This window comes from Gekko japonicus, unplaced genomic scaffold (assembly GCF_001447785.1).
Source record: "Gekko japonicus isolate JY-2015 unplaced genomic scaffold, Gekko_japonicus_V1.1 scaffold1874, whole genome shotgun sequence".
In the NCBI taxonomy this organism is placed as follows: domain Eukaryota; kingdom Metazoa; phylum Chordata; class Lepidosauria; order Squamata; family Gekkonidae; genus Gekko; species Gekko japonicus.
In genome coordinates, this window is record NW_015173727.1 from 92,366 (window position 1) to 103,032 (window position 10,667).

Here is a 10,667-nt window from a genome sequence, read left to right on the forward strand (position 1 = left end):
TTATTCGCACTTCCTTATTCATTCCTTATTCGTGTAGTAGTCAGAAACACTAGGGAGAGTGAGTTGGAAAGCTCTGAACCCCAAAATAAGGTATGGACCACCACGTATCATATACCCCCACATTCACAGGACTCTCCCCTTCGAGGGGACACAAAGTCGCAAAGAAAGCTAAACGGTGCAACTGTTGCATCCTCTCACACTGCAAGCTTTTCAAATCAAGTTCTCTCCAAGGCATTTGCTGGAGTGACAATCGAGTGTGTGTGTGTGGGGGGGGGGTCCCTGGTCCACTCAAGCAGTCAAAGAGGAAATGACCTACCAGCACAAGACATTAAGTCAACTCTTCCTCGATACGTTACCATTTTCAAAGAAATGGATCAGGTTGCTCTCTTTATTGCTGCTTCATCTGAAATTGTAGTAGCTTTTCCATCCCGTTTTAACAGAGGGTGCAGATAATGTTGGCAGCTGCTCACATTCCAGTGTCTATTTGTTTTCCAGACTGGACTTGTGATACCCCCCCTTCCCAACATGCAATATCAGCTCCTGGCATCAAGCGTGGACAAGCCAACACCACTGAAGTACCTCAAAGCAACAGTCCCATCACATTTTTCACCTTTGGTTCTCTCTCCAGTCTAATGAGTTTTCCTCCTCTTTGGAGGGCAAACTATCAAAGCAAGTAGGAATAGCCTGTAAAAGGCCCAGCTTTAAGGAAAAGAAAACTTGCTCATGACAAGAGGGAAGGAGCTGCTGGTGGTTATATAGCATCAAGAATGCTCTCCCCAAGCACCTGAGTCAGCGATGACTGGTGGTAAGGACAGACCTACCACCACAGTTCTGTTTGAACGATGACTGGAAAGCTTCCTTGTCACTTCCATATGTTTTGTTTTACGACAGACCCAATAAGATGGAGACATTTCTATTGCTAACTAGGTAAATACAAATTTCAATGGCAAATTCATTCTGCAGTTGCATCCTTTCATTTCCTGGGTACAACATGTTAGCCAAATTGCTTTATCTACAGCAATTGGCAATTTAAATCTGGGTGCTTGCCAACTATACCAAGGTCCTGTTCCCACCAAGGGTTACCAGAGAAGGAGTCGAGACTGGTGTTGTTAAAATAACTGTCTTTTACTTAAGAATATAAATCACATATAAACAATACTGATGCACTCACACATTCAGTCAAGCTCCTTAGAAATACAGTATTAAAATAAGCACGTTTGCATTAGCAGGTGGGGGTGATGAGGGGTGATACTTATCTGTCCTGAAGCTTTGTTCGTTCCAATGAAGAATGGATGGGAAGAAATAGAAAGCTAAGGATTTGTAACACATGACTGGAACCAGCCAGCACGTGTGGGTCTCTTGACTGCAGATCAAGAGATCAAAGTAGAGGCAAGGATTTGGGGATAGCAAGCTGGACAAAAGGGGAGTATAAAGCAGACAGGGGTTGTTGTGGGGAATGCTAGCTAGGAAGGGCCAGGTGAATGGTCCTTACCTTTTATAGGTGGTCTTTTGGGTGGGTGGCAACTGTGCCAACCTCTGGACCCACCTACTGGTTAGTCCATCCCAAAACTAATCCTATTGGTTACCTATAGGAGTGGGATGTTACCTAGAGGGTTGGACAATATTGTAACCTAAGACCTAACTCAAAGGATGGCATCTGGGCAAGTGTGAAAACTGGGCGTCAGGATGCTCCCTTGAAGTGCAGATGAAGCTTGGCCATTCCTCTGGTCATCAAAGGTCCATCTGGCAGGAAATGCCAATGTAGAAACAAAGCAGAGATGTGGAGCGCGTGACCACAAACAATTCACTAATGGGGGCTGCTTCTTCTCAAATTGTTGTTTTGCTGACAATAATGGAGATGTGTGCTTCCTCACCAGGCTGGCAGCTGAAACCTAATTCATGTGTTAAGGCTTATGCAAGCACCTTCTATGTGTAGTATCACAACAGGTGACTTGTACAGCTTTCTGAGCCTATGTGTATGTGTGCACAGCAGTGTTCCCTCTAAGCTGAGTTAGTGTGAGCTAGCTCACAGTTTTTTAGCCACCGGCTCACACATTTTTGTCTTCGCTCAGGAAGGATGGCTCCAGAGCAAGCTAATTGATGCAGCAGCCAAATCGCTCGCTCACAACTTTAATGCCAGTAGCTCACAAAGTAGAGTTTTTGCTCACAAGACTCCACAGCTTAGAGGGAACATTGGTGCACAGTCCATAGTGTAGCAATAAACATAGTCCATAACTCAAATATCAATCTCATTCCTTAACAAACAGTCTTTCTCAAGTGAAAATAGCCAGGCCCTCAAACGTCTGCTGGGAAACCAGTTCTTGACATTGGCCTTACTTAAGTGTTATTGGTCTGCTGATCTCTTTCCCAAGGTTCCCTAAGGGACAGAAGCCCACCTTTTGACATGTTCCCAGTTAAATAAACTCAAACAGCCATCAATCAGGTTAAATGCTTTTAGGTTCTGCAAAGCAGAAACAGACTAAAAATATCCAGCTTTGTAATATTACCTCTTTCTGAATTCACACTTTCTCTCTCTTTTTTTTTTTTTTATAAGTTTATTAAAGTTTTCAAAGGTAACATATGAATACGTCAAAGATAATAACAATAGTAAAGGTACAAAGTGAAATAGCTGTAGCAATTTAAAAGAGTGTTATATACATATTTCAATAAACGGTTATAACTTTTCCCACACATCAGCACTTCCAACTTTCCCAACTGTCTATCTGTTTTACTTTAAGGAGGTAACACAGAGCCCAGAGTCTAAATAAAGAACAATAACTGAGACTTAGCTCTCTTAATAGACTCCCAATCAAACTTGTCAATGTTGATCTTATCTAGGATGGGAGACCATATATTCAGAGGATCCATTATATCAATTTCTGTTTGGAGTTCAGAATGAAAAATGTTAAAATTATCTAATAAAAATAAATCCCAAACTTTGTGGATCCATTGTTGGGTAGAGGGTACTGTTTTTTCTTTCCAGTGTTTTGCGAGTAATATTTTTGCTGCAGTAAGCATTATATTGATCAATTTCTTATTTCTGTTGGTAATAGTCGTATCTGGCCATAGGTTTAGCAATACCAGGGCGGGGTCTTTGGGAAGAGTACATCCTGTGTATGTTTGTACATTATGCATAATTTGTGTCCAAAAGGCTTGTATATATTTACATGACCACCAGCAATGTATGTATGTGGCTTTCTCGCCGCACTCCTTCCAGCAGGTGGGTTTCATGTTTGGTATGACGTGCGTCAACTTTGCAGGTGTTAAATACCACCTCAATAGAACTTTAAGATTCGCTTCGTGTATATATAAGGAGCGAGTCATTGTTGTATGTGTTTTCCATATAGTCTGCCACTGGGTATTTGAAATCTGTGTCTGTAGGTCCTTTGACCATGCATTCTGATATGAAAGGTCAGTTCTAAAGTTCGAGTGCAGTAAGATATTATAAATTTTGGATATAAGTCCTTTTTTCTTGTGTTTCAGGTAGAGTATCTTTTCAAATTCAGTTAATGGTTTGTGTAATGAAGACTTAATTTGTGGAGTATTCAAAAAATGTCGCAGTTGCCAGTATTCAAACCATTTAATTGTGATATTATATTTCCTTTCAATGGTTATTTTATCCATTATGTTGTCCTTCTGTAGAATATCTATTAATCTCGTTATTTTTGCATCTTTCCAGGTGATGAACTGTGTAGGATCTTTCGCCGGTAAGAACCATGATTGCCCGCAAAATGTACTCAATTTGGACCACGAAGAGGTGAGTATTTTTTTGTTTTCGCACCAAATTTTTAACGTATCTCGTAGATATGGGGAAACAGTAGAGAAATTATAATTAAAGTGTTTTGGTTTCCAAAGTAATTCTTGAAATGAATGATCTAATATTGTGTGTTCTTCGATCCATTTCCAGTCTAGTTCTATATTGTCATTATATTGCCGAGCTAACATTGCCAAATTTGAGGCATAATAATATAATTTAAAGTCCGGCACCGCCATGCCTCCCTTAAGAAGAGGTCTGATCATAGTGCCCAATCTAATTCTTGGGCGTTTATAGTTCCATATGAATTTATTGATATTCTGTTGCCATTTGTTCAACAAAGTATTGGGGATATAGATTGGTAGAGTCCGAAATAGATACATGAATTTAGGTAAAACGTAGGTTCGGATAACTGATATCCTATCTATCCAAGTAAAGGAGTTGGTTGACCATTGAGTTAGTTTACTTAATATTTCCTTGTATGTTGCCACATAATTAAGTTTGAGAAGTTCTTTCAATGATAATGGTATTTTAATACCCAGGTATTCTAAAAAGCATTCAGCCCAGAGGTACTTATGTTGCCGTTGAATTTGGTTTCTTATTTCAGAAGGTATATGGATAGGATAAATCAAAGATTTTGATATATTTATGGTCAGGCCTGCTAGCCTACCAAAGGAGTCTAAAGCAGTTTGAATTGCTGGCAAAGAGGTTAGTGGAGAGGAAACATAAAGAATCATGTCGTCAGCAAACATGCTGAGCTTGAATTCTTTCCCTTTTATATTAATGCCTTTGAATTCCAAATTTGATCTGAGATAGCACGCCAGAGGTTCTATCGCTAAAATAAACAAAAGAGGGGAAAGAGGACACCCCTGTCTCGTGCCTCTGTGAAGAGAAATAGGGGACGAAGAGGAACCGTTAGCTAAAATGTATGCTTTAGGGTCAGTATATATCGCAAGAATTGTGTTAAGAAATTTGGGGCCGAAATTTAAATGCTGAACTAATTTTAAAAGAAACGGGATCTCCAAGGAATCAAATGCTTTCTGAATGTCTATGGATAATATCATCGAGTGTGTTGTTTTATCCGCCCTTCCATAATGTATGATGTTTAACGTCTTCTTAATATTGTCCGCTATATCCCTAGCTGGTACAAACCCGGTCTGATCAGTACTAATATATCTGTCAATTATATTTTTTTAACCTCTTTGCTACCAGGCCCGTGAATATTTTGTAGTCACAATTAATAAGGGAAATAGGTCTAAAGTTTGCTGGGTCAGTGTTATCTTTATTTTTTTTTGGTATCAAAACTACGTTTGCAGCTTTCCATGATTCTGGCATAATTCCAGTGTAAAGGATTGAATTACATGTGTCTAATAATGTTTTACCAATACTAGGGAAAAAGGCTTTATAAAATTCGTTTACAAAACCATCTGGCCCCGGAGCCTTATTGTTTTTCAAGGATTTAATAGTTTTCTCTAACTCTTTAAGTGTAAAAGGTTCTTCTAATATTTCACGGTGTTCTGCTGTCAATTTCAGTATATCTATAAGAGATTTGAGAAAAGAATCAATAAGTTCTAAATTTGGATTGGTGGAGGAATAAAGTTGCTTGTAAAAACCTTCTAAAATAGAGAGGATTTTGTCTTTAGTGTGGTGGATGTTATTTTGGGTGTCTTTGAGACCAAATATGTGTCTTTCGGATTGCCTTTTTTTTAATTTTCCATGACAAAAATTTTAATCTTTTGGAGGATTTAGATGTGTTGTTTTTAAAATAATTAAAGTTGTTTTTATGAATTTCTGTGGTTTCTAACATTTCCAATTGTTTTCGTAGGTTTTGCAGTCTAGTATATATTTTAGTACTTCCTGTCATCTTATGATTGATCTCCAGTTTTTTTATATTTTGCATAAGTTCATTTCTAAATGCCTGTTTTTCTTTTTTACAGAATGCCAATAAAGAAATACAGTGACCCCTAATAAAGGCCTTCGATGCGTCCCAAATCGTCGTTATTTTAGTGTCTTTGATTGTATTAATTGCAAAAAAATCCTGCAAATGGTTTGTCAAAGCGGCTTTAATTTTGGGCTCATATAATAAAATCTTATTAAATTTCCAATGGTATTTAGTTTGGTGTCTTTTTTTATTTGTTAAATCCAAGGTACAATATACTGGAGCATGATCAGACCAGAGTTGTAATCCTATACTAGAAGTTAGTACATATTTACTTAAGGATGATGTTAAAAAAATATAATCTAATCGTGAATGAGAGTTAAATTGTTTGGAGAAAAAGGTATAATCACGCTCAGTTTTGTGCTGAAGTCTCCAAATGTCTTCAAAATCATATTTGGACATTAGTGTTTTGAGAGCCGAGGTTGGGTAGACTCTACTAGTGGGGTGTAAGGTTGAGTGGTTTGTAGATCTATCCATTTTCAAATCCATGGTACAGTTAAAATCTCCCCCCAGTATTGTAGGAAAATCTGAAAATTTTTTAAGTTTAGCTAAAGTCTTTGAAAGGAAGGCAATTTGTTTGGAATTTGGGGAGTAAATATTAGCAAAAGTTATCTTTTCCCCATTAAGGCTACCTTTAATAAATAGGAATCTGCCCTCATCATCTTTTAAAATTTCTTCTACTTTGAATCCAATGTCTTTTGCCATAACTATCGCCACTCCCCGAGCCTTGTTCGTACCACAAGCTATCATTTGAGTTGTAAACCAAGGTGTGGGTAATAAGTTTCTTTCCTTTTTGCAATAAATCTCCTGTAAAAATGCTACATGAATTTTTTCCTTTTGAAGTTGTTTTGCAATGCGTTTAGCTTTTATAATATTATTTAATCCATGGCAATTTAAAGTGATAATCCGTAACCCTTCCATATTAATTACGTTTTGGATGGTTTCAAGCTTACAGTCCCTCTACACAAAAGAACCTTTAAGCTAACCGTTCTATAATCTTCTGTAAGGATAGACATAATAAATTGAACATCAATTTTAATACTGTGCCACAAACACATACAGTGACATGAACCGTCTCGTGAATAAACGTATCTCTGCAAAAATCTGTACCTTATACTAAACAATTTAACATTACCCACAACATCCCCCCCACCTCCCCCTCCCCTTCCCCTCCCCCGTCCCCACTGGTCCCATGATGGGGGAAAAAGTCCCCCACTGAGTCCTAGTGACCCAACACTGTGGACCAAGAACATAGTTAAGTCTAAAACAAAATACATTTTACACAACCACAACATTAAGTGAGCTGTAGAAAGAGCTCCCAACGAACCACCCCCTCCCCCCTCCGCCTTTCTATAAACATATTTCAACCCCCTGTAAATAGTCGTTCAACCTAGAATTCACGTTTAAAGTTACAGAATAGTTAAGCAAAAAGCTTGCAAGTACATTTAACACATCTTTCTATATTAAATAGACCTGAAAAGCGAACAGTTCAAGTGTTCGTTCTTCTCCGCGTGGGCGCCCTCTTCCAGCGATTAGACATTTGTTGATCTTGGCGCTTCCTTTTGCGATCTGCCGTTTCCACTATCATCTCCTCCTGTGTCGTGAGCCCTAAGGCCAGCAGAAGGGCTTCCCCTGCTTCTTGATCCGCCGCTTGGTGTAGCGTGCCACGGTGAATGACCTGAAGGTAGCCTGTTAAAGCCCACCGGTACTTGATGTTAGCTTCGCTCAAGCGTTTTGTGATAGGTTTTAGTTGCCGTCTGATTAACAATGCTTCCGGTGGAACGTCAGGGAAGATAAAAATCTCGTCCTCCTTATGTTTAAAACTGCCTTTTTTTCGGGTTTCCTGCAGGATCTGATTTTTAATTTTAATGTCCAGAAACTCGATTAATATGTCTCTTGGACCCTTCTTTTTGTCGGATCTGATGCCTCCCAATCGATAGGCACGTGTCAGCACTGGTTCCATACCATCATCAAAGTCCATTAGAGAGCACAGCCAGGTAGTGATGTAGCTAGTAAGATCCTCTTGCCCCTCCGCTTGCTCCGAAAAGCCTCTCAGCTTCAAATATTTTTCTCTGGATCTGTGCTCCAGTAGGAGTATGCGCTCTTTTGCCCATGTTTCTGAGTCTTGCAAGTAGCGAATGTCGTCTTGGTTTGCCAAGGAGTTTTCCAATGCAGATTCTGTGGTCTGGGCTACATTTTGTATCGTGGTTTGCATTTCGTCTAGTCTTTCAGAGATAGGCTTGATTATACCGTTAATGCTTTCCAGCATTTCCTTTTTAAAGCCTTGGAAAAGGTCAGTAATAACTTCTGTAGTAAGTTCTTTAGGCGCTTGGTCGGTTTGCTTCCCGCCTGTCGCCATCTTGGGTCTTTCTCGATCTTTCGTAGGTGAGCCGCGGCCCGATCGGTCGTTCGCAAAATAGGACTTTAGAAACGACTTGTTAAGCGTCGGTGCGTGTTGTTTAGTTTTAGAAGTTTTTCCCATACCTTTTTGGGTTGAAACGAGGGTCGGAATTATATTGTTTGCGGCGAAGGGCCGGAGGGGTCGTCGGAGCTCCTCTAAAAAGCGCCCGCCATCTTAGAGCCCGACGCCCCGCCCCGAATTCACACTTTCTCCACGCAGCCAAGCAGCATACACAATTTGGCAGGAGAAGCTGATTAATTTGTTTAGCTTTCATAAGCACTTGGTTCTGGGGGCCAAGCTTGAGTTCGGTGCCACAAGAAATGAGAAGGCAGATGATGCTTTGTCTGATACTGACTTGCAGGGGTGACAAAGCCCCGACTGCAGCCCTCCTCCAAGAGGGCTGCAGAAGCCCGGAAGGCCAAAGGAGGAGCCTGCGTTTCCTGCCTTCCTTGGTACCGCTAGAAAGTAAGGTGGTGGTGGTGGAAAGTGCTGCCAAGTTGCAGCTGACTTACGGTTAACCCCGTGAGGTTTTCAAGGCGAGAGACAAACAGCGGTTGGTTTATTAGGGGGCTTCCAGGTAACAAGTATTTTTGGATTAGTTCTGTTCCTGAGCCAGCCCTGTTTAGAGGTTAAGACACTGAGCTGCAGACCGGAAGGTCTGTAGTTCGGCAGTTCGAGACCCGAGTGCCGCGTGATGAAGTGAGCTCCTGTCTCTGGCCCAGCTCCTGCCAACCTAGCAGTTCAAATAGTTCAAAGGGGTTACCTTCCCGCTTTGGTGGGAAGGTAACAGCGTTCCGTGTGCCTCAGCGTTTAGTCATGCCAGCCACATGACCATGGAGACGTCTTCGGACAGCACTGGCTCTTCAGCTTGGAAACGGAGAGGAGCACTGCTCCCTAAAGTTGGATTCGACTGGCTTTTGAGCAAGGGAAAACTTTAATTTCACTTCACCATGCAACCTGGAAGGCAGACACCATCAGGCAACCCTTTCCTGGGCTACTGCCGGATTTGTTAAAGCACCTGTGAAGCTGACAGGTCTCACACTCCAGCTGAATCCAAAGAAGCCCAGAGAAATTAACAAGCTTTGCAATTTGCAGAATGCTTGGGGGGGGGGGGTGTTGCTTACAGCAAAGAGGAGGAGGGAAAGCTCTTGTCATTGATCAGACGAGCTTCAGAGTCCTAAAAAGCCCATTAAGAATAACCCAAGACTGAGCGAGCTTCCCATTGGAGAAAGTGAACTTGGGAAAGCTTTGCTGCTGTTTTAAAAACATGACAGATGATGGATAGGAGCAGCTGGGGACAGAGAGATGAGCAAAAATGAGAATTGGCCATTCCTCCATCACAGATAGCTCAACCATCAGCTCACACAAAAAAGAGTTTTGTCGCAGTCGTGGTGGCAGCTTTCCATCACCAGAGAGTCATTATGTACTATATGAGAATGAGCTAGACAGTAAGAGTTTTGCATGCATGAAGTTTTGGGTTTGATCCTTGCCATCCCCAGTTAAAATGGGTGGAAAGGTATTGCTGGTAACGATGTTGCAGAAGACTGTCTAGGAGAAACTCACACAAATTGTGTGGAGCAAGTTTACATATAGAAATAATATGTTTTCAAAGGGCAGATCACTAGCTGGACTGCCCTGTGTGTTTACTTTCAGACAGCAGCTAAAGATACTATATAACCCTCATGCGTCTCAGATCTGGAAAAACATCACAGTATCCATTTGGTAGGTCCTGGACAAACTTTGTAACATGCTCCCTCCGCTGGTCCTGCAGTGTAAAAACACTAAGTCGGGAGAGTTCCTCATCTAGTACAGAAACGCAGACACTTGGTGCCAAATGTATTTATTACGGGTGATCTGGTCAATTACCTGCTGGGGAAGCAGACATAGGGAGTTTGGAGTTCTGCAGTGGTGCCACAGTCTGATGTGGGGGGGGGGGGTTAGTGTGGGAACACAGTGAAGGCTCAAGGGGCTCAAGGCTCAATTGCTTTCAGGCAAAGATGCATAATTGATAATGGATATTGCAGTCTGACATGACTCTCACTTGTGGGACTATCCCACAGAGCTGCTCTTCTAGGGCAGAGAACAGACTTTGACAACAGAAAGGGGTGGTGTAGTGGTAGCCTCAACTTTTAAATATGGTTAAAGGACTGCGTATAGGCTATTGGTTAGCATTCTACCTCCCCTCTAAGTCTTCCTTCTCTCATGCTAATTCCCCACCCTGAATTTAACCTTGGTTAGTTGTAATGCACACACCAACATTTACTATAGGTGGCTTTGAGATTAACTAGTGATGTCAGCAATATGTTATGTTGTTTGGTAACCTCACTAAGTTTCAACAAGTCTTTGCCAACATTTGTGTGGTTCCTAAAAAGGTAAAGGTAAAGATTCCCTTGCTCGAAAGCCAGTTGAATCCGACTTTAGGGTTGCGGTGCTCATCTCTGTTTCAAAGCTGAAGAGCCAGTTGAAGACATTTCCGTGGTCATGTGGCCGGCATGACTAAACACCAAGGCACACGGAACGCTGTTACCTTCCCACTGAAGTGGTACCTATTTATCTACTTGCAATTTCTTGCT

The 10,667-nt window shown here is 41.2% G+C and overlaps 1 protein-coding gene across 1 annotated transcript in view; it reads left to right on the forward strand.

Annotated features, from left to right (window-relative positions):
• The window catches only part of TMEM200B (transmembrane protein 200B), a 63,989-nt gene extending 58,259 nt beyond the window's left edge, over positions 1-5,730 (forward strand). Inside the window, exons 2-3 of the transcript XR_001482830.1 lie at positions 3,680-3,757; positions 5,692-5,730. The gene's annotated coding sequence lies outside the window, so the exon portion shown is untranslated. The remainder of the gene's footprint in view (positions 1-3,679; positions 3,758-5,691) is intronic.
• The last annotated feature ends 4,937 nt before the right edge of the window (positions 5,731-10,667 follow it).